Source organism: Leuresthes tenuis, unplaced genomic scaffold (assembly GCF_036924035.1).
Source record: "Leuresthes tenuis unplaced genomic scaffold, fLeuTen1.0.hap1 SCAF_6, whole genome shotgun sequence".
Lineage (NCBI taxonomy): Eukaryota > Metazoa > Chordata > Actinopteri > Atheriniformes > Atherinopsidae > Leuresthes > Leuresthes tenuis.
Window position 1 is genome coordinate 30,130,285 of NW_027325360.1, and position 24,706 is coordinate 30,154,990.

Here is a 24,706-nt window from a genome sequence, read left to right on the forward strand (position 1 = left end):
CTATATTTGGTGAAAAGCAGGTGAAGCAAGGTCTGAATGCCCAACCTTACATCATCAAAATTAAGATCAGAGTTGTTTGGCTGCAAGAAGGCCATAGTTTGCAAAATGCGGGTAAGGTGCGAATGTCCGACTAAATATCAACAAAATTTGGGGCGGAGGTTTTCGGATGCAAGTGGGTGTGAATATCCCACCATACAAGTATGGTGGAGAGGAAGCTGTGAATAGCCGACCATAGTTTGGAAAAAGCGGGTAAGAAAAGGTTTGAATGCCCGAACATACACCATCAATAGAGGGAGCGGAGGTGTTCCGCTGTACGAAGGTGTGAATGTCCGACCATACTTGGTAAAAAGCGGGTAAGAAAAGGTTAAAATTCCCGACTGTACACCATCAAAAGCGGAAGCGGAGGTGTTCGGCTGCAAGATATTGTGAACGTCCGACCAAAGTTTGTAAAAAGCAGTTAAGAAAAGGTTCGAATATCTAACCAAACATAATCAAAAGCGGGCGCAGAGCTGTTCGACTGGAAGTAGGTGTGAATGTCAGATCATAATTTGCAAAAAGCTGATGAGAAAGGGTGAGAATGCCCGACTATACACCATCAAATGCGGGAGCGGAGTTGTTCGGCTGTGAGTAGGTGTGAATCTCCAACCATAATTGCTGAAAAATGTGTTAGAAAATGTAAAAATGCCGGTCCATACATCATCAAAATCGGGAGAGGTGGTGTTCAGCTGCAAGAAGGTCTACATGTCCATCAATAATTGCTAGAAAACATGAAAGAAAATTTTCGAAAATCAAACCACACATGATCATAAGTGGGAGAGGAGGTGTTCAGCTGCAAGAAGGTGTGAATGTCCACCCATAATACCTGAAAAATGGGTAAAAAAAAGGTGCGAATGCCCAACCATACATCATCAAAAGAAGGAGTGCATGTGTTCGGCTACAAGAAGGTGTGAACGTCCAACCAAAGTTTGTAAAAAGCAGTTAAGAAAAGGTTCGAATATCCAACCATACATAATCAAAATCGGGAGCAGAGCTGTTCGACTGCAAGTAGGTGTGAATGTCAGATCATAATTTGCAAAAAGCTGATGAGAAAGGGTGAGAATGCCCGACTATACATCATCAAATGCGGGAGCGGAGTTGTTCGGCTGTGAGTAGGTGTGAATCTCCGACCATAATTGCTGAAAAATGTGTTAGAAAAGGTAAAAATGCCGGTCCATACATCATCAAAAGCGAGAGAGGTTGTGTTCGGCTGCAAGTAGGTGTGAATGTCCAGCCATAATTACTCACAAACGGGTAAGAAAAGGTAGTATTGCCAGACCATATATGATCAAAACCGGGAGCGGAGGAGGTTCAGCTGCAAGAAGGTTTGAATGTCAAACTAAAGTTCAAATATATTAACAAAAGCGGGAGGAGAGGTCTTCGGATGAAAGTGGTTGAAAATTTCCAACCATAATGTATAAAATGCGGTGAAAAAAAAGGTGTGATAGAACACTAAAAGGTGGAGCGGAAGTGTTCGGCTGCAAGAAGGTGTGAATGTCCGACTATATTTGGTGAAAAGCAGGTGAAGCAAGGTCTGAATGCCCAACCTTACATCATCAAAATTAAGATCAGAGTTGTTTGGCTGCAAGAAGGCCATAGTTTGCAAAATGCGGGTAAGGTGCGAATGTCCGACTAAATATCAACAAAATTTGGGGCGGAGGTTTTCGGATGCAAGTGGGTGTGAATATCCCACCATACAAGTATGGTGGAGAGGAAGCTGTGAATAGCCGACCGTAGTTTGGAAAAAGCGGGTAAGAAAAGGTTTGAATGCCCGAACATACACCATCAATAGAGGGAGCGGAGGTGTTCCGCTGTACGAAGGTGTGAATTTCCGACCATACTTGGTAAAAAGCGGGTAAGAAAAGGTTAAAATTCCCGACTGTACACCATCAAAAGCGGAAGCGGAGGTGTTCGGCTGCAAGATATTGTGAACGTCCGACCAAAGTTTGTAAAAAGCAGTTAAGAAAAGGTTCGAATATCTAACCAAACATAATCAAAAGCGGGAGCAGAGCTGTTCGACTGGAAGTAGGTGTGAATGTCAGATCATAATTTGCAAAAAGCTGATGAGAAAGGGTGAGAATGCCCGACTATACACCATCAAATGCGGGAGCGGAGTTGTTCGGCTGTGAGTAGGTGTGAATCTCCAACCATAATTGCTGAAAAATGTGTTAGAAAATGTAAAAATGCCGGTCCATACATCATCAAAATCGGGAGAGGTGGTGTTCAGCTGCAAGAAGGTCTACATGTCCATCAATAATTGCTAGAAAACATGAAAGAAAATTTTCGAAAATCAAACCACACATGATCATAAGTGGGAGAGGAGGTGTTCAGCTGCAAGAAGGTGTGAATGTCCACCCATAATACCTGAAAAATGGGTAAAAAAAAGGTGCGAATGCCCAACCGTACATCATCAAAAGAAGGAGTGCATGTGTTCGGCTACAAGAAGGTGTGAACGTCCAACCAAAGTTTGTAAAAAGCAGTTAAGAAAAGTTTCGAATATCCAACCATACATAATCAAAATCGGGAGCAGAGCTGTTCGACTGCAAGTAGGTGTGAATGTCAGATCATAATTTGCAAAAAGCTGATGAGAAAGGGTGAGAATGCCCGACTATACACCATCAAATGCGGGAGCGGAGTTGTTCGGCTGTGAGTAGGTGTGAATCTCCAACCATAATTGCTGAAAAATGTGTTAGAAAAGGTAAGAATGCCGGTCCATACATCATCAAAAGCGAGAGAGGTTGTGTTCGGCTGCAAGTAGGTGTGAATGTCCAGCCATAATTACTCACAAACGGGTAAGAAAAGGTAGTATTGCCAGAATATATATGATCAAAACAGGGAGCGGAGGTGGTTCAGCTGCAAGAAGGTTTGAATGTCCGACTAAAGTTCAAATATATTAACAAAAGCGGGAGGAGAGGTCTTCGGATGAGAGTGGTTGAAAATTTCCAACCATAATGTATAAAATGCGGTGAAAAAAAGGTGTGATAGAACACTAAAAGGTGGAGAGGAAGTGTTCGGCTGCAAGAAGGTGTGAATGTCCGACTATATTTGGTGAAAAGCAGGTGAAGCAAGGTCTGAATGCCCAACCTTACATCATCAAAAGCGAGATCAGAGGTGTTTGGCTGCAAGAAGGCCATAGTTTGCCAAAAGCGGGTAAGGTGCGAATGTCCGACTAAATATCAACAAAATTTGGGCCGGAGGTCTTCGGATGCAAGTGGGTGTGAATGTCCGACTATATTTGGTGAAAAGCAGGTGAAGCAAGGTCTGAATGCCCAACCTTACATCATCAAAAGCGAGATCAGAGGTGTTTGGCTGCAAGAAGGCCATAGTTTGCCAAAAGCGGGTAAGGTGCGAATGACCGACTAAATATCAACAAAAGTGGGGGCGGAGGTCTTCGGATGCAAGTGGGTGTGAATATCCCACCATACAAGTATGGTGGAGAGGAAGCTGTGAATGGCCGACCATAGTAAAAGGCGGGTGAGAGAAGGTGCGAATGTCAAACCATACATAATCAAAACAGGGAGCGGAGGTGTTCTGCTGTAAGAAGGTGTGAATGTCCAACCATAGTTGGTAAAAAGCGGGTAAGAAAAGGTTAAAATACCCGACTGTACACAATCAATAGCGGGAGCGGAGTTGTTCGGCTACTAAAAGGTGTGAAAGTCCGACCATGGTTTGTAAAAAGCGGGTAAGAAAAGGTGCGAATGTCCGACAATGTATGATCAAAAGAGAGAGCGGAGGTTTTCGGATACACGAAGGTTTGAATATCCTACCATAGTTTGTAAATAGCGGGTAAGAAAAGGTTCGAATGCCCGACTATACACCATAAAAAGCGGGAGCGGAGGTGTTCCGCTGTAAGACGGTGTGAATGTCCAACCATAGTTGGTAAAAAGCGGGTAAGAAAAGTTAAAATACCCGACTGTACACAATCAATAGCGGGAGCGGAGTTGTTCGGCTACAAGAAGGTGTGAAAGTCCGACCATGGTTTGTAAAAAGCGGGTAAGAAAAGGTTTGAATGCCCGAACATACACCATCAAAAGAGGGAGCGGAGGTGTTCCGCTGTACGAAGGTGTGAATGTCTGACCATACTTGGTAAAAAGCGGGTAAGAAAAGGTTAAAATACCCGACTGTACACAATCAAAAGAGGGAGCGGATGTGTTCGGCTACAAGAAGGTGTGACAGTCCGACCATGGTTTGTAAAAAGCGGGTAAGAAAAGGTGCGAATGTCCGACAATGTATGATCAAAAGAGAGAGCGGAGTTTTCGGATACACGAAGGTTTGAATGTCGTACCATAGTTTGTAAATAGCGGGTAAGAAAAGGTTCGAATGCCCGACTATACACCATAAAAAGCGGGAGTGGAGGTGTTCCGCTGTAAGACGGTGTGAATGTCCGACCATAGTTGGTAAAAAGCGGGTAAGAAAAGGTTAAATTACCCGACTGTACACAATCAATAGCGGGAGCGGAGTTGTTCGGCTACAAGAAGGTGTGAAAGTCCGACCATGGTTTGTAAAAAGCAGTTAAGAAAAGGTTCGAATATCCAAACCAAACATAATCAAAAGCGGTAGCAGAGCAGTTCGACTGCAAGTAGGTGTGAATGTCCAGCCATAATTACTCACAAACGGGGGAAGTAAAGGTAGTATTGCCAGACCATACTTGATCAAAACAGGGAGCGGAGGTTCAGCTGCAAGGTGTGAATGTCTGACTATAGTTTGTAAAAAGCGGGTAAGACAAGGTGCGAATGCCCAACAATGTATGATCAAAAGAGAGAGCGGAGGTGTTCGGCTGCAAGGTCTGAATGTCCAACCATAATTTGTAAAAACCGGGTAAGAAAAGGCTCGAAAGCCCGACTATCCATCATCAAAAGCGGGAGCGGAGGTGTTCAGCTGCAAGAAGGTGTGAATGTTCGACTAAAGTTTGTAAAAAGCTGGTAAGACAAGGAGCGATGTCCCGACATTGTATGATCAAAAGCGGGAGCGGAGGTGTCCAGCTGTGAGTAGGTGTGATTGTCCGACCATAATTGCTGAAAAATGTGTTAGAAAAGGTAAGAATACTGGACCATACATCATCAAAAGCGGGAGAGGTGGTGTTCGGCTGCAAGAAGGTGTGAAAGTCCGACAATGGTTTGTAAAAAGCGGGTAATAAAAGGTTCGAATGCCCGAATATACATCATCAAAAGCGGAAGCGGAGGTGTTCGGATGCAAGAAGGTGTGAACGTCCAACCAAAGTTTGTAAAAAGCAGTGAAAAGCGAGAAAAAGCATTTCGTGAGTTCCGCATGATTTGGGATTTTGCTTATAAAATGCATTACTTCACTCAAACTATGTTAAAACTGATTTGTCCTTCATATTTACCATGTCTAGACATATTTAAACAAAAAAACAACGTTGTACTTTGCAGTAAAAGAAAGAGCAAATCTTAAGTTTCAGGAATCCGAGTATAAGCCTGCTTTCATGAGTTCTGCACGATTTCGGATTTTGCTATAAAATGAATTGCTTTGCTCAAACCAAGTTAAAACTGCTTTGTCCTTCCATATTCATCAATGTCTAGATCGACTTCAACAAAGAAAAACATTGGACTTTGCAGTAGAAGAAGTTGAAATCCATCTACACATTGATAAATATGAAGGACAAAGCAGTTCCCACTTGCCCATAAGAAAATAAGCTTATTCTCGGATTCCTGATCCTTCAGTGTTGCTCTTTCTTCTACTGCAAAATACAATGTTGTTCTTTGTTGAAGTCGATCTAGACATTGATAAATATGAAGGAAAAAGCAGTTTTAACTTGGTTTGAGTGAATGAATTCATTTTATACATAAAATCCGAAATCGTGCAGAACTCATGAAAATAAGCTTATTCTCGGATTCCTAAAACTTTTGATTTGCTCTTTCTTTTATTGCAAAGTACAACGTTGTTTTTTTGTTTAAATCTATCGAGACATTGATAAATATGAAGGTAAAAGCCGTTTTAACATAGTTTGAGTGAAGGAATTAATTTTATAGATAAAATCCCAAATCATGCAGAACTCCTCAAAAGGGAGGTATGGCTTAATCACAAGTGTGGCTCTTTCTCATTCAGGGTAATATGAGGAAGTTTATGCTTGAAATATATGTAGAAATGGGTACATATGAAGGACAAAGCAGTGTTAACTTAGTTTGCGTGAAGAAATTCATTTTATACATAAAATCCGAAATCGTGCAGAACTCATGAAAATAAGCTTATTCTCGGATTCCTAAAACTTTTGATTTGCCCTTTCTTTTACTGCAAAGTACAACGTTGTTTTTTGTTGAAATCTATCTAGACATTGATAAATACCAGCCAAAACTCTGCTGCCGCTTTTGATAATTTATGGTTGGGCATTCTTACCTTTTCTTACCCGCTTTTTACAAATTATGATCTTACATTCACACCTACTTGCAGTCGAACACCTTCTCATCCACTTATGATCATGTGCGGTTGGGCTTTCGCACCTTTTCTTACCCATTTTTCAGTAATTATGGGTGGACATTCAGACCGTCTTGCAGCCGAAAACCTCCGCTCCTCTTTTGATCATACATTGTCGGGCATTCACACCTTGTCTTACCCGCTTTTTACAAACTTTAGTCGGACATTCAAACCTTCTTGCAGCTGAACCACCTCCGCTCCCTGTTTTGATCATATATGGTCTGGCAATAGTACCTTTTCTTACCCATTTGTGAGTAATTATGGCTGGACATTCACACCTTCTTGCAGCTGAACACCTCCTCTCCTGCTAATGATCATGTATGGTTTGATATTCGAAAATTTTCTTTCATGTTTTAAAGCAATTATTAATGGACATTCACACCTACTTGCAGCCGAACACCACCTCTCCCGCTTTTGATGATGTATGGACAGGCATTCTTACCTTTTCTAACACATTTTTCAGCAATTATGGTTGGAGAATCACACCTACTCACGGCCGAACAACTCCGCTACCGCATTTGATGGTGTATAGTCGGGCATTCTCACCCTTTCTCATCAGCTTTTTGCAAATTATTCTCTGACATTCACACCTACTTGCAGTCGAACACCTTCTCATCCGCTTTTGATTATGTTTGGTTAGATATTCGAACCTTTTCTTAACTGCTTTTTTACAAACTTTGGTCGGACGTTCACACCTTCTTGCAGCCGAACACCTACGCTTCCGGTTTTGATAGTGTATATTCGGGCATACGAACCTTTTCTTACCCGCTTTTTACAAACCATGGTCGGACTTTCACACCTTCTCTTAGCTGAACAACTCCGCTCCCTCTTTTGATTGTGTACAGTCGGGTATTTTAACCTTTTCTTACCCGCTTTTTACCAACTATGATCGGACATTCACACCGTCTTACAGCCGAACACCTCCGCTCCCTCTTTTGATGGTGTATGTTCGGGCATTCGAACCTTTTCTTACCCGCTTTTTACAAACCAGGATCGGACTTTCACACCTTTTAGTAGCCGAAAACCTCCGCTCCCGCTATTGATTGTGTACAGTCGGGTATTTTAACCTTTTCTTACCCGCTTTTTACCAACTATTGTCGGACATTCACACCGTCTTAGAGCGGAACACCTCCTCTCCCGCTTATGATCATGTACGGTTTGATGTTCGAAAATTTACTTTCTTGTTTTAAAGCAATTATTGATGGACATTCAAACCTTCTTTTTGATGGTGTATAGTCGGGCTTTCGAGCCTTTTCTTCCCGGTTTTTACAAACCATGGTCGGACTTTCACACCTTCTTGTAGCCGAACAACTCCGCTCCCGCTATTGATTGTGTACAGTCGGGTATTTTAACCTTTTCTTACCCGCTTTTTACCAACTATGGTCGGACATTCACACCGTCTTACAGCGGAACACCTCTGCTCCCGCTTTTGATGGTGTATAGTCGGGCATTCGAACCTTTTCTTACCCGCTTTTTACAAACTATGGTGGGACATTCAAACCTTCTTATATCCGAAAACCTCCGCTCTCTCTTTTGATCATACATTGTCGGACATTCGCACCTTTTCTTACCCGCTTTTTACAAACCATGGTCGGACTTTCACACCTTCTTGTAGCCGAACACATCCGCTCCCGCTATTGATTGTGTACAGTCGGGTATTTTAACCTTTTCTTACCCGCTTCTTACCAACTATGGTCGGACATTCACACCTTCGTACAGCGGAACACCTCCGCTCCCTCTTTTGATGGTATATGTTCGGGTATTCAAACCTTTTCTTACCCGCTTTTTCCAAACTATGGTCGGCTATTCACAGCTTCCTCTCCACCATACTTGTATGGTTGGATATTCACACCCACTTGCATCCGAAGACCTCTGCCCCAAATTTTGTTGATATTTAGTCGGACATTCGAACCTTACCCGCTTTTGGCAAACTATGGCCTTCTTGCAGCCAAACACCTCTGATCTCGCTTTTGATGATGTAAGGTTGGGCATTCAGACCTTGCTTCACCTGCTTTTCACCAAATATAGTCGGACATTCACACCTTCTTGCAGCCGAACACTTCCGCTCCACCTTTTAGTGTTCTATCACACCTTTTTTTCACCGCATTTTATACATTATGGTTGGAAATTTTCAACCACTCTCATCCGAAGACCTCTCCTCCCGCTTTTGTTAATATATTTGAACTTTAGTCGGACATTCAAACCTTCTTGCAGCTGAACCACCTCCGCTCCCTGTTTTGATCATATATGGTCTGGCAATACTACCTTTTCTTACCCGTTTGTGAGTAATTATGGCTGGACATTCACACCTACTTGCAGCCGAACACAACCTCTCTCGCTTTTGATGATGTATGGACCGGCATTCTTACCTTTTCTAACACATTTTTCAGCAATTATGGTCGGAGATTCACACCTACTCAAAGCCGAACAACTCCGCTCCCGCATTTGATGGTGTATAGTCGGGCATTCTCACCCTTTCTCATCAGCTTTTTCCAAATTATGATCTGACATTCACCCCTATTTGCAGTCGAACAGCTCTGCTCCCGCTTTTGATTATGTATGGTTGGATATTCGAACCTTTTCTTAACTGCTTTTTACAAACTTTGGTTGGACGTTCACACCTTCTTGTAGCCGAACACATGCACTCCTGCTTTTGATGATGTATGGTTGGGCATTCGCACCTTTTTTTACCCATTTTTCAGGTATTATGGGTGGACATTCACACCTTCTTGCAGCTGAACACCTCCGCTCCCACTTTTGATGGTGTATAGTCGGGCTTTCGAGCCTTTTCTTCCCCGGTTTTTACAAATTATGGTTGGACATTCAGACCTTCTTGCAGCCGAAAACCTCCACTCCCTCTTTTGATCATACATTGTCGGGCATTCGCACCTTTTCTTACCCGCTTTTTACAAACCATGGTCGGACTTTCACACCTTTTAGTAGCCGAACAACTCCGCTCCCGCTATTGATTGTGTACAGTCGGGTATTTTAACCTTTTCTTACCCGCTTTTTACCAACTATGGTTGGTCATTCACACCTTCTTACAGCAGAACACCTCCGCTCCCTGTTTTGATTATGTATGGTTTGACATTCGCACCTTCTCTCACCCGCCTTTTACTATGGTCGGCCATTCACAGCTTCCTCTCCACCATACTTGTATGGTGGGATATTCACACCCACTTCCATCCGAAGACCTCCGCCCCCACTTTTGTTGATATTTAGTCGGTCATTCGCACCTTACCCGCTTTTGGCAAACTATGGCCTTCTTGCAGCCGAACACCTCTGATCTCGCTTTTGATGATGTAAGGTTGGGCATTCAGACCTTGCTTCACCTGCTTTTCACCAAATATAGTCGGACATTCACACCTTCTTGCAGCCAAACGCTTCCGCTTTTAGTGTTCTATGAGGCATTCACATATTTTTTTTCACCGTATTTTATAGATTATGGTTGGAAATTCTCACCCACTCTCATCCGAAGACCTCTCCTCCCGCTTTTGTTAATATATAGTCGGGCATTCGAACCTTTTCTTACCCGCTTTTTACAAATTATGGTCGAACATTCACTCCTACTTGCAGCTGAATACTTCCGCTCCACCTTTTAGGTATGTATGGTTGGCATTTGCACCTCTTTTTATACTGATTGCTGAAGATTAAGTTGTTCTTTCTCAAACTACAATTTTTTTTTAATTGTTGAAACTTGATTTGAAGTGGATAAATAAGGAGGACAAACAGTTTTAAGTCAGGCTGATAGAAGGAATTAATTTTATAGCAAAATCTGTATTTCGTCATATGTCGAGAGATGCTTATTGCTGAAGAAGTTCTTTCTCATTCTACAAAGTACAACGTTGTTTATCGTTGAAACTTGATTAGACATGAATAAATATGAAGGACAAAGCAGTCTTAACTTGGTTTGAGTTAATGAATTCGTTTCATAGGAGAATCCGAATTCGTGCATAACTCATAAAATAGAGCTTATTTTCGGATTCCTGAAGAATGAGTCTGGTTCTTTCTCATAATACAAAGTTTGTTGTTTATTGTTGAAACTTCATCAGAAGTGAAGAAATAAATGAATGCCTATCAACAAATGTGGGATCTAAACTCTAGTGCTTCCTCTAAAATAATTTCCTTTCTCAATTTAGAAATGTGTGTGTGTAAGTCACAACACCCGTGACACCAAAACGGCTTTCTTTTCTCTACACTCTGCACTATGAGCACACACACCAAATCAGAAAGGCTTTTTTCTCTCTTTTCTACATTATGGACTGTGGGGACACAAAACCGCTCTCTCTCTTTTTTTTTTTTATCGTGTGCCAGGGCGTTGTCTCACGTATTAGATTATGCTTAAGATACGAATGGGTTTATCAGTCACATCAGAATCCATACATACTGATCCTCCCGTAATAAAATGGTCGGATCTTATCAAACACACTTTGTTTCTTGTGACAATCAAGTCAGCGAAACAGCGTATACACGTCAAGACACTGAATCAAGTTTGCCACAAGAACTCATAAGTTTGGCAGTATTGCTCTGCCGTCAGCAATCATACACCCATTTTATTTTCGTGAGACATGTGCAAGCACCTGTTCATCTACTGTTCTATCACTATGAATTAGTGATCTATTATCAATAAGGATACTTCTACAACTACTATCAAAGTATGTCCAGACTTCTTATGTTGTCAGTTGCTATATATGAATAAGTGGGTAGCTACTGACAAGCATTAAGCATGTCACACAGCCCAAACATATAACATTTCAGGACACACCACACAGTTAACAACCACAGTGAAGCGTGTCAAAGCCCAAACATGTAACATTCAACAGGACACTTACACAACACATTCAAATCAAACAGTCAGACAACATACAAGAACATATACCCCAGCCGGCATTGCTCCCTGCCTATTTTCGTACAGCACACTATGTGTGCGCACACCTTTATTCACAAACTCTTCAACTTATACTCTTTTACCGAAGCTGCTACAGCTCGATTGGCCGAATACCCTTTAATCCTATTTCGGTGAATTTGACATCTGCCTTACATATAACAGATTAGCGGTTTAGCAGTTTTAATTTAGTTTGAGTGAAGGAATTCATTTTATAGCAAAATCCGAAATCGTGAAGAACTCATGAAAGTAAGCTTATTCTCGGATTCCTGAAACTTTAGATTTGCTCTTTCTTTTACTGCAAAGTACAACGTTGTTTTTTTTGTTTAAATCTTTCTAGACATGGTAAATATTAAGGACAAAGCAGTTTTCACATAGTTTGAGTGAAGGAATTCATTTTATAGATAAAATCCCAAGAGTCTGCTGAGAAAAGAGAGTGAATGCGAAGTAGACTTTAACACGGCTATGGGAGCGAGCCGAGTGTGGGCTAACCGGGAGAATTGCTTGAAAGAAACGCGACACCGAATGAGCGATCAGAACAAAGCCTCAATACGGGATTCTCGTGGTGTTTTTGTTGCTGCCTTGTCTTTTGCACAGAGTAAAAGACAAGGCAGCCATCGAATAGGGCCCGATTGTTCCTAGTTGGTCAGCCGAGGAGCAAGGGGGGGGGGGAGCAAGCGTCTCAACCAAGCAAAGCTCACCATGGGGAAGGTGGCTATGCCAACTAGCCTGATGCCCTGCTCCCGCAGTGACGGATAATCGTACTCTGGTTTCTCTTCATAACGTACAAGTCTTTCGCCTTTTACTAAAGATTTCTGTGGAGAGCAGCACTAATGAGTTGTTTCTATTTTTGGCAGGCTTTACCTTTGCGGGTGAAGCCCTTTCTGTCTGTGCAAAAGAAATCTTCTTACTGTGCAGAGTGACTTCTCTGAGTAGAGTCGCCTTACTTGTTGCGACTGTGCCGATGTTCGAAGCTGGAGTGCAAAGTTGTTGCTTGAATGGTGCTTGCTGGAGCATGCGGGAGTGCAAAGTTATACCAATTAAAAGGGCTGAAGTGCTCAGTGCTCAGTGCAGCGGGTGGGCGACACTCTGGCCACCTTGAAAACCGAGGTTACATCCACTACCAGGGGCAGCCCAAGTTCTGCCGCAAGTGTGGTGAGCATGGGCACCTGGTTGAGGCTTGTACCAAGGTGTTATGTGGGAAGAGCAGAGAAATTGGGCAAACTTTTGGAGAGTGTCCAAATGGCAGGAAATGTAATCTCTGTGGAGAATTAAATCACCTCTTCAGAGATTGCCCTAAATCTTTTGCCAACAAATTAAAGACGGTAAAGCCACAGTCAAGCCAACAAAGAGAAGGACCAAAGGTGGCAGTTGGTGAACAAAGTGAAGAGGTTGACCCAATAAATTCAAACTTCCCGCCAAAAGCTTGGATTGGAAGTGAGGAGCAAAAAGGGGAGGGGTCTGTAGAGTCCTCACCACTCAGTGTTGAAGTCTGTGAGAATTCACAGGCAGAGGGTGGAGCTACGCTAAATGAGGAGGAAGAGCAGACAGGTGAGTCTAGTGAAGATACTCACCTCCCCGAAGGTCAACAGCCAAAGAGGACGGCATCTGAGCCTCTGATTCCCCAGTTGTATCAGAGAAGAGGGGAAGGGTTAGGTCCCTTTCAGACAGTTCTTCAGTGGAAGAACCTAGAGTCTTCCCCTCCGACTCACCAAATGAGGTCTCCTTTTTAACTTCAGCTCTGCAATCAACCCCCAGGGACTCAAAGTTAAATGCAACATTGCGTCAGAGGCCAACACCGAGAGTCCGAAAAGGAAATATAGATCACCCTACTCACTTTTCACCTAAAGAAATGAAGGAAGAGCTAGTTTCCCAAGAAATAACCTGTGTGTAATTTGTTTTGATAACTTAGAAAAACGAAAATGACATACCTACTTTCCTTTATGCTTTTAATGGTTCTCACCTTCTCAACACTAAATGTGAGAAGTGTGAAATCAAAGACAAGAGCCCAGAGTATTTTATCCTTCTTAGACTCCATAAAATCAGATGTGTTTTTAATACAAGAATGTGGACTACCTTTTTTAAAAAACCATAGACAATGGGAGGAAATGTGGCCCCATTTATCGATATGGAGTGGCTCAAATCAAAATAAAAATGATGGTGTGGCCATTCTAATTAAAAATCCGCATGTTATGGTGAAAGGTAGCACAGTGGTGAGAGACGGACGGGCACTTTTAGCACACTTGAATTTTATGGGGCAAGACTTTAACCTCTTAAATATTTATGGTTTCAATGGAAAAAATGAAAGGTATGACCTTTTAGAAGATATACAGCTTTACATGCTAGGGCAAGTACCTTTAGTTGTAGGAGGGGATTTTAACTGTATCTTGAGCAGGAAAGATAGAAAAAGAGCAGGGGTAGATTTTAAAGTGGATAAGACTTCGATTTTACTTCAGGGCATATGCAGGGATTTTAAGCTTACTGACTGTTTTAAAACCATGCATCCCAGAGAGGAGGGCTTCACCTGGTTTAGTCATGATGGCACCAGAGCCTCTCGCATTGATTATTTCTTTACTAGAGATTGCCCACCCACTGATGTTAGATTAACCCCTGTTTTCTTTTCAGACCACCTTATGCTCTCCTGCACCCTTTCACCCCCTTCTGGTGTGACGGTAGGAAGTGGTCTGTGGAAACTCAACTGTTCCCTGTTGGAGGATGAAATCATAGTCAGTCAGTACAGGGAATGTTATAAAGAGTGGCAGACCCTTCAAGACCTCTACGAAACACATGCACAATGGTGGGAAATGGTGAAGGAAACGACCCAGACTTTTTTTAAACAGCAAGGTAAACGTAAACGTAAAAAAAGGAAAGAGAATAGATGTATGATGGGACTACATAAACGCTTACAGCGCTACTTTAAACTAAATCAGTGTGGCATAGACTTTAAAGAAGAAATCAAAGATGTCAAAAAGGAAATGTCGGTTTCAGCAGAAATAAAGAGTAAAGGAATTTTTGTAAGAAGCAGGGAGCAGGAAATTGAGGAAGGTGAAAAATAAAGAAAGTTATAAATAAAAAGGAGTGTATTCAAAATCTAAAAAGAGAAGATGGGTTTTTAACAAAATCCACACAAGAGATGATTGAAACTGTACATACCTTTTATAGTAACATGTACAAAGAGAAACCAGTGCACTTGGAAACATCGGCAGAAATCTTAAAATTCGTTGACAAAACCGTAAAAGAGAATGCACACTTGACACAGAATTTTACTGCTTTAGAGTTAAAAAAATGCCTAACAGGTTTTAAGAGAAGTCGAGCTCCGGGTTTAGACGGGCTTCCTGCAGAATTCTATCTGACCTATTGGGACCTTTTATCATCAGACATTTTAGATGTTTTTAAAGATTTTGAAAAACTCGACCGACTGCCTGACAGTTTTAGAGTGGGAATAGTGACTCTACTTTATAAAAAAAATGATAAGACTGACCTAAAGAATTGGAGGCCCATCACACTTTTAAACTTTGACTGTAAACTTTTTAGCAAGGTTTTAGCGACACGGATGTCCTCTGTTTTAGAGGAGGTAATTCACCCAGACCAAACTTGTGCCATCTCAGGGAGACAACTCACCGACAGCCTCGTACTGATTCGAGACATCATTGATTACGCTAGAGACAGAAACACCCGGCTTGTCATCTTAAATTTAGACTTTGAAAAAGCATTTGATCGGGTCTCGCATCAATATCTCTTTCAGGTGTTGCAGCCATCGAAAAGGGCCCGATTGTTCCTACTTGGTGAGCTTTGCTTGGTTGAGACGCTTGCCCCCCCCCCCCCCCCCCTGCTCCTCGGCTGACCAAGTAGAAACAATCTATTCGATGGCTGCCTTGTCTTTTACTCTGTGCAAAAGACAAGGCAGCCACAAACACCACGGGAACACCGTATTGAGGCTTTGTTCTGACCACTCATTCGGTGTCGCGTTTCTTTCAAGCAATTCTCCCGGTTAGCCCGCACTCGGCTCGCTCCCAGAGCCGTGTTAAAGTCCACTTCGCATTCACTCTCTTTTCTCAGCAGATTAAAAGAAAGTTTCATCTTGGGCTCCCTGAAACTTCCATCCTGCACCGCTGTTTGCTTTTTCACAAGAGCAGAGGAGAGCGCACCGTTCCCAGCGGCACTGCAGTACCGGGTCGAGGCTTGGAGTGAACGGAGCAAGCTTCTTTTTCAACTCCTATTCTTAAAAATCCATTTAATATGTTGTCCTCGTATAGAGGACATATTAAACTGATAAGAACAGATACTACACTTGATCTTAGCCAAAAGGCCGAGAAGCGATAACTGTCCACTGTTTCAGGTCCGAGGGCCCTTGCTGGCACAATGCGCACTTGTAGCAATGTTCTTTTTATGGCCATAGGTGGCCAGAGTGTCACGTTGCACCTCCGCCCACCCGCTGCACTGAGCACTCTTCAGCCCTTTTAAATGGTATAACTTTGCACTCCCGCATGCTCCAGCAAGCACCATTCAAGCAACAACTTTGCACTCCAGCTTCGAACATCGGCACAGTCGCAACAAGTAAGGCGACTCTACTCAGAGAAGTCACTCTGCAAAGTAGCAAGATTTCTTTTGCACAGACAGAAAGGGCTTCACCCGCAAAGGTAAAGCCTGCCAATAATAGAAACAACTCATTAGTGCTGCTCTCCACGGAAGTCTTTAGTAAAAGGCGAAAGACTTGTATGTTATGAAGAGAAACCAGAGTACGATTATCCGTCACTGCGGGAGCAGGGCATCAGGCTAGTTGGTATAGCCACCTTCCCCATGGTGAGCTTTGCTTGGTTGAGACGCTTGCCGGTTAGCCCACACTCGGCTCACTCCCATAGCCGTGTTAAAGTCTACTTCGCATTCACTCTCTTTTCTCAGCAGACTCTTGGGATTTTATCTATAAAATGAATTCCTTCACTCAAACTATGTGAAAACTGCTTTGTCCTTAATATTTACCATGTCTAGAAAGATTTAAACAAAAAAAACAACGTTGTACTTTGCAGTAAAAGAAAGAGCAAATCTAAAGTTTCAGGAATCCGAGAATAAGCTTACTTTCATGAGTTCTTCACGATTTCGGATTTTGCTATAAAATGAATTCCTTCACTCAAACTAAATTAAAACTGCTAAACCGCTAATCTGTTATATGTAAGGCAGATGTCAAATTCACCGAAATAGGATCAAAGGGTATTCGGCCAATCGAGTTGTAGCAGCTTCGGTAAAAGAGTATAAGTTGAAGAGTTTGTGAATAAAGGTGTGCGCACACATAGTGTGCTGTACGAAAATAGGCAGGGAGCAATGCCGGCTGGGGTATATGTTCTTGTATGTTGTCTGCCTGTTTGATTTGAATGTGTTGTGTAAGTGTCCTGTTGAATGTTACATGTTTGGGCTTTGACACGCTTCACTGTGGTTGTTAACTGTGTGGTGTGTCCTGAAATGTTATATGTTTGGGCTGTGTGACATGCTTAATGCTTGTCAGTAGCTACCCACTTATTCATATATAGCAACTGACAACATAAGAAGTCTGGACATACTTTGATAGTAGTTGTAGAAGTATCCTTATTGATAATAGATCACTAATTCATAGTGATAGAACAGTAGATGAACAGGTGCTTGCACATGTCTCACGAAAATAAAATGGGTGTATGATTGCTGACGGCAGAGCAATACTGCCAAACTTATGAGTTCTTGTGGCAAACTTGATTCAGTGTCTTGACGTGTATACGCTGTTTCGCTGACTTGATTGTCACAAGAAACAAAGTGTGTTTGATAAGATCCGACCATTTTATTACGGGAGGATCAGTATGTATGGATTCTGATGTGACTGATAAACCCATTCGTATCTTAAGCATAATCTAATACGTGAGACAACGCCCTGGCACACGATAAAAAAAAAAAAGAGAGAGAGCGGTTTTGTGTCCCCACAGTCCATAATGTAGAAAAGAGAGAAAAAAGCCTTTCTGATTTGGTGTGTGTGCTCATAGTGCAGAGTGTAGAGAAAAGAAAGCCGTTTTGGTGTCACGGGTGTTGTGACTTACACACACACATTTCTAAATTGAGAAAGGAAATTATTTTAGAGGAAGCACTAGAGTTTAGATCCCACATTTATTGATAGGCATTCATTTATTTCTTCACTTCTGATGAAGTTTCAACAATAAACAACAAACTTTGTATTATGAGAAAGAACCAGACTCATTCTTCAGGAATCCGAAAATAAGCTCTATTTTATGAGTTATGCACGAATTCGGATTCTCCTATAAAACGAATTCATTAACTCAAACCAAGTTAAGACTGCTTTGTCCTTCATATTTATTCATGTCTAATCAAGTTTCAACGATAAACAACGTTGTACTTTGTAGAATGAGAAAGAACTTCTTCAGCAATAAGCATCTCTCGACATATGACGAAATACAGATTTTGCTATAAAATTAATTCCTTCTATCAGCCTGACTTAAAACTGTTTGTCCTCCTTATTTATCCACTTCAAATCAAGTTTCAACAATTAAAAAAAATTTGTAGTTTGAGAAAGAACAACTTAATCTTCAGCAATCAGTATAAAAAGAGGTGCAAATGCCAACCATACATACCTAAAAGGTGGAGCGGAAGTATTCAGCTGCAAGTAGGAGTGAATGTTCGACCATAATTTGTAAAAAGCGGGTAAGAAAAGGTTCGAATGCCCGACTATATATTAACAAAAGGCGGGAGGAGAGGTCTTCGGATGAGAGTGGGTGAGAATTTCCAACCATAATCTATAAAATACGGTGAAAAAAAATATGTGAATGCCTCATAGAACACTAAAAGCGGAAGCGTTTGGCTGCAAGAAGGTGTGAATGTCCGACTAGTATTTTGGTGAAAAGCAGGTGGAAGCAAGGTCTGAATGCCCAACCTTACATCATCAAAAAGCGAGATCAGAGGTGTTCGGCTGCAAGAAGGCCATAGTTTGCCAAAAGCGGGTAAGGTGCGAATGACCGACTAAATATCAACAAAAGTGGGGGCGGAGGTCTTCGGATGGAAGTGGGTGTGAATATCCCACCATACAAGTATGGTGGAGAGGAAGCTGTGAATGGCCGCACCATAGTAAAAGGCGGGTGAGAGAAGGTGCGAATGTCAAACCATACATAATCAAAACAGGGAGCGGAGGTGTTCTGCTGTAAGAAGGTGTGAATGTCCAACCATAGTTGGTAAAAAGCGGGTAAGAAAAGGTTAAAATACCCGACTGTACACAATCAATAGCGGGAGCGGAGTTGTTCGGACTACTAAAAGGTGTGAAAGTCCGACCATGGTTTGTAAAAAGCGGGTAAGAAAAGGTGCGAATGCCCGACAATGTATGATCAAAAGAGGGAGTGGAGGTTTTCGGCTGCAAGAAGGTCTGAATGTCCAACCATAATTTGTAAAAACCGGGGAAGAAAAGGCTCGAAAGCCCGACTATACACCATCAAAAGTGGGAGCGGAGGTGTTCAGCTGCAAGACGGTCTGAATGTCCATCAATAATTGCTAGAAAACATGAAAGAAAATTTTCGAATATCAAACTGCACGAATGCCTAACCATACATCATCAAAAGAGGGAGCGGAGGTGTTCCGCTGTAAGACGGTGTGAATGTCCGACCATAGATGGTAAAAAGCGGGTAATAAAAGGTTAAATTACCCGACTGTACACAATCAAAAGAGGGAGCGGAGTTGTTCAGCTAAGAGAAGGTGTGAAAGTCCGACCTTGGTTTGTAAAAAGCGGGTAAGAAAAGGTTCGTATGCCCGAATATACACCATCAAGAGCGGAAGCGGAGGTGTTCGGCTGCAAGATATTGTGAACGTCCGACCAAAGTTTGTAAAAAGCAGTTAAGAAAAGGTTCGAATATCTAACCATACATAATCAAAAGCGGGAGCAGAGCTGTTCGACTGGAAGTAGGTGTGAATGTCAGATCATAATTTGCAAAAAGCTGATGAGAAAGGGTGAGAATGCCCGACTATACACCATCAAATGCGGTAGCGGAGTTGTTCGGCTGTGAGTAGGTGTGAATCTCCAACCATAATTGCTGAAAAATGTGTTAGAAAAGGTAAAAATGCCAGTCCATACATCATCAAATTCGGGAGAGGTGGTGTTCAGCTGCAAGAAGGTCTAAATGTCCATCAATAATTGCTAGAAAACATGAAAGAAAATTTTCGAAAATCAAACCACACATGATCATAAGTGGGAGAGGAGGTGTTCAGCTGCAAGAAGGTGTGAATGTCCACCCATAATACCTGAAAAATGGGTAAAAAAAAGGTGCGAATGCCCAACCATACATCATCAAAAGCAGGAGTGCATGTGTTCGGCTACAAGAAGGTGTGAACGTCCAACCAAAGTTTGTAAAAAGCAGTTAAGAAAAGGTTCGAATATCCAACCATACATAATCAAAAGCGGGAGCAGAGCTGTTCGACTGCAAGTAGGTGTGGATGTCAGATCATAATTTGCAAAAAGCTGATGAGAAAGGGTGAGAATGCCCGACTATACACCATCAAATGCGGTAGCGGAGTTGTTCGGCTGTGAGTAGGTGTGAATCTCCAACCATAATTGCTGAAAAATGTGTTAGAAAAGGTAAAAATGCCGGTCCATACATAATCAAAATCGGGAGAGGTGGTGTTCAGCTGCAAGAAGGTCTAAATGTCCATCAATAATTGCTAGAAAACATGAAAGAAAATTTTCGAAAATCAAACCACACATGATCATAAGTGGGAGAGGAGGTGTTCAGCTGCAAGAAGGTGTGAATGTCCACCCATAATACCTGGAAAATGGGTAAAAAAAAGGTGCCAATGCCCAACCATACATCATCAAAAGCAGGAGTGCATGTGTTCGGCTACAAGAAGGTGTGAACGTCCAACCAAAGTTTGTAAAAAGCAGATAAGAAAAGGTTCGAATATCCAACCATACATAATCAAAAGCGGGAGCAGAGCTGTTCGACTGCAAATAGGGGTGAATGTCAGATCATAATTTGGAAAAAGCTGATGAGAAAGGGTGAGAATGCCCGACTATACACCATCAAATGCGGGAGCGGAGTTGTTCGGCTTTGAGTAGGTGTGAATCTCCGACCATAATTGCTGAAAAATGTGTTAGAAAAGGTAAGAATGCCGGTCCATACATCATCAAAAGCGAGAGAGGTTGTGTTCGGCTGCAAGTAGGTGTGAATGTCCAGCCATAATTACTCACAAACGGGTAAGAAAAGGTAGTATTGCCAGACCATATATGATCAAAACAGGGAGCAGAGGTGGTTCAGCTGCAAGAAGGTTTGAATGTCCGACTAAAGTTCAAATATATTAACAAAAGCGGGGGGAGAGGTCTTCGGATGAGAGTGGTTGAAAATTTCCAACCATAATGTATAAAATGCGGTGAAAAAAAGGTGTGATAGAACACTAAAAGGTGGAGCGGAAGTGTTCGGCTGCAAGAAGGTGTGAATGTCCGACTATATTTGGTGAAAAGCAGGTGAAGCAAGGTCTGAATGCCCAACCTTACATCATCAAAAGCGAGATCAGAGGTGTTTGGCTGCAAGAAGGCCATAGTTTGCCAAAAGCGGGTAAGGTGCGAATGACCGACTAAATATCAACAAAAGTGGGGGCGGAGGTCTTCGGATGCAGGTGGGTGTGAATATCCCACCATACAAGTATGGTGGAGAGGAAGCTGTGAATGGCCGACCATAGTAAAAGGCGAGTGAGAGAAGGTGCGAATGTCAAACCTTACATAATCAAAACAGGGAGCGGAGGTGTTCTGCTGTAAGAAGGTGTGAATGTCCAACCATAGTTGGTAAAAAGCGGGTAAGAAAAGGTTAAAATACCCGACTGTACACAATCAATAGCGGGAGCGGATTAGTTCGGCTACTAAAAGGTGTGAAAGTCCGACCATGGTTTGTAAAAAGCGGGTAAGAAAAGATGCGAATGTCCGACAATGTATGATCAAAAGAGGGAGTGGAGGTTTTCGGCTGCAAGAAGGTCTGAATGTCCAACCATAATTTGTAAAAACCGGGGAGGAAAAGGCTCGAAAGCCCGACTATACACCATCAAAAGTGGGAGCGGAGGTGTTCAGCTGCAAGACGGTCTGAATGTCCATCAATAATTGCTAGAAAACATGAAAGAAAATTTTCGAATATCAAACTGCACATGATCATAAGCGGGAGAGGAGGTGTTCAGCTGCAAGAAGGTGTGAATGTCTACCCATAATTACTGAAAAATGGGTAAGAAAAGGTGCGAATGCCTAACCATACATCATCAAAAGAGGGAGCGGAGGTGTTCCGCTGTAAGACGGTGTGAATGTCCGACCATAGATGGTAAAAAGTGGGTAAGAAAAGGTTAAATTACCCGACTGTACACAATCAAAAGAGGGAGCGGAGTTGTTCAGCTAAGAGAAGGTGTGAAAGTCCGACCTTGGTTTGTAAAAAGCGGGTAAGAAAAGGTTCGTATGCCCGAATATACACCATCAAAAGCGGAAGCGGAGGTGTTCGGCTGCAAGATATTGTGAACGTCCGACCAAAGTTTGTAAAAAGCAGTTAAGAAAAGGTTCAAATATCTAACCAAACATAATCAAAAGCGGGAGCAGAGCAGTTCGACTGGAAGTAGGTGTGAATGTCAGATCATAATTTGCAAAATGCTGATGAGAAAGGGTGAGAATGCCCGACTATACACCATCAAATGCGGTAGCGGAGTTATTTGGCTGTGAGTAGGTGTGAATCTCCAACCATAATTGCTGAAAAATGTGTTAGAAAAGGTAAAAATGCCGGTCCATACATCATCAAAATCGGGAGAGGTGGTGTTCAGCTGCAAGAAGGTCTAAATGTCCATCAATAATTGCTAGAAAACATGAAAGAAAATTTTCGAAAATCAAACCACACATGATCATAAGTGGGAGAGGAGGTGTTCAGCTGCAAGAAGGTGTGAATGTCCACCCATAATACCTGAAAAATGGGTAAAAAAAAGGTGCGAATGCTCAACCATACATCATCAAAAGCAGGACTGCATGTGTTCGGCTACAAGAAGGTGTGAACGTCCAACCAAAGTTTGAAAAAAGCAGTTAAGAAAAGATTCGAATATCCAACCAAACATAATCAAAAGCTGGAGCAGAGCTTTTCGACTGCAAGTAGGTGTGAATGTCAGATCATAATTTTGCAAAAAGCTGATGAGAAAGGGTGAGAATGCCCGACTATACACCATCAAATGCGGGAGCGGAGTTGTTCGGCTGTGAGTAGGTGTGAATCTCCGACCATAATTGCTGAAAAATGTGTTAGAAAAGGTAAGAATGCCGGTCCATACATTATCATTGAGCGAGAGAGGTTGTGTTCGGCTGCAAGTAGGTGTGACTGTTCGACTAAAGTTTGTAAAAAGTGGGTAAGACAAGGTGCGAATGCCTGACAATGTATCATCAAAAGCGGGAGCGGAGGTGTTCAGCTGCAAGAAGGTCTACATGTCCATCAATAATTGCTAGAAAACATGAAAGAAACTTTTCGAAAATCAAACCACACATGATCATAAGTGGGATAGGAGGTGTTCAGCTGCAAGGTGTGAATGTCCACCCATAATTCCTGAAAAATGGGCAAAAAAAAGGTGTGAATGCCCAACCATACATCATCAAAAGCAGGAGTGGAAGTGTTCGGCTACAAGAAGGTGTGAACGTCCAACCAAAATATGTAAAAAGCAGTTAAGAAAAGGTTTGAATATCCAACCATACATAATCAAAAGCGGGAGCAGAGCTTTTCGACTGCAAGTAGGTGTGAATGTCAGATCATAATTTGCAAAAAGCTGATGAGAAAGGGTGAGAATGCCCGACTATACATCATCAAATGCGGGAGCGGAGTTGTTCGGCTGTGAGTAGGTGTGAATCTCCGACCATAATTGCTGAAAAATGTGTTAGAAAAGGTAAAAATGCCGGTCCATACATCATCAAAAGTGAGAGAGGTTGTGTTCGGCTGCAAGTAGGTGTGAATGTCCAGCCATAATTACTCACAAACGGGTAAGAAAAGGTAGTATTGCCAGACCATATATGATCAAAACAGGATCAAAACAGGGAGCGGAGGTGGTTCAGCTGCAAGAAGGTTTGAATGTCCCACTAAAGTTCAAATATATTAACGAAAGCGGGAGGAGAGGTCTTCGGATGAGAGTGGTTGAAAATTTCCGACCATAATGTATAAAATGCGGTGAAAAAAAGGTGTGATAGAACACTAAAAGGTGGAGCGGAAGTGTTCGGCTGCAAGAAGGTGTGAATGTCCGACTATATTTGGTGAAAAGCAGGTGAAGCAAGGTCTGAATGCCCAACCTTACATCATCAAAAGCGAGATCAGAGGTGTTTGGCTGCAAGAAGGCCATAGTTTGCCAAAAGCGGGTAAGGTGCGAATGTCATACTAAATATCAACAAAATTTGGGGCAGAGGTCTTCGGATGCAAGTGGGTGTGAATATCCAACCATACAAGTATGGTGGAGAGGAAGCTGTGAATAGCCGACCATAGTTTGGAAAAAGCGGGTAAGAAAAGGTTTGAATACCCGAACATACACCATCAAAAGAGGGAGCGGAGGTGTTCCGCTGTACGAAGGTGTGAATGTCCGACCATAGTTGGTAAGAAGCGGGTAAGAAAAGGTTAAAATACCCGACTGTACACAATCAATAGCGGGAGCGGATGTGTTCGGCTACAAGAAGGTGTGAAAGTCCGACCATGGTTTGTAAAAAGCGGGTAAGAAAAGGTGCGAATGTCCGACAATGTATGATCAAAAGAGAGAGCGGAGGTTTTCGGATATAAGAAGGTTTGAATGTCCCACCATAGTTTGTAAAAAGCGGGTAAGAAAAGGTTCGAATGCCCGACTATACACCATCAAAAGCGGGAGCAGAGGTGTTCCGCTGTAAGACGGTGTGAATGTCCGACCATAGTTGGTAAAAAGCGGGTAAGAAAAGGTTAAAATACCCGACTGTACACAATCAATAGCGGGAGCGGAGTTGTTCGGCTACAAGAAGGTGTGAAAGTCCGACCATGGTTTGTAAAAACCGGGAAGAAAAGGCTCGAAAGCCCGACTATACACCATCAAAAAGAAGGTTTGAATGTCCATCAATAATTGCTTTAAAACAAGAAAGTAAATTTTCGAACATCAAACCGTACATGATCATAAGCGGGAGAGGAGGTGTTCCGCTCTAAGACGGTGTGAATGTCCGACAATAGTTGGTAAAAAGCGGGTAAGAAAAGGTTAAAATACCCGACTGTACACAATCAATAGCGGGAGCGGAGTTTTTCGGCTACTAAAAGGTGTGAAAGTCCGATCCTGGTTTGTAAAAAGCGGGTAAGAAAAGGTTCGAATGCCCGAACATACACCATCAAAAGAGGGAGCGGA

General features: G+C 42.3%; 3 non-coding genes across 3 annotated transcripts; 1 reads left to right on the top strand and 2 right to left on the bottom strand.

The window, feature by feature from the left end:
- Positions 1-12,114: 12,114 nt before the first annotated feature.
- LOC140310631 (U5 spliceosomal RNA) lies at positions 12,115-12,228 on the top strand. The gene has a single exon (XR_011916683.1). It is a non-coding gene; the product is annotated as a U5 spliceosomal RNA (small nuclear RNA).
- Positions 12,229-15,490: 3,262 nt separating this feature from the next.
- Positions 15,491-15,674, bottom strand: LOC140310405 (U2 spliceosomal RNA). The gene has a single exon (XR_011916480.1). It is a non-coding gene; the product is annotated as a U2 spliceosomal RNA (small nuclear RNA).
- Positions 15,675-15,982: 308 nt separating this feature from the next.
- LOC140310552 (U5 spliceosomal RNA) lies at positions 15,983-16,096 on the bottom strand. The gene has a single exon (XR_011916610.1). It is a non-coding gene; the product is annotated as a U5 spliceosomal RNA (small nuclear RNA).
- Positions 16,097-24,706: the final 8,610 nt, after the last annotated feature.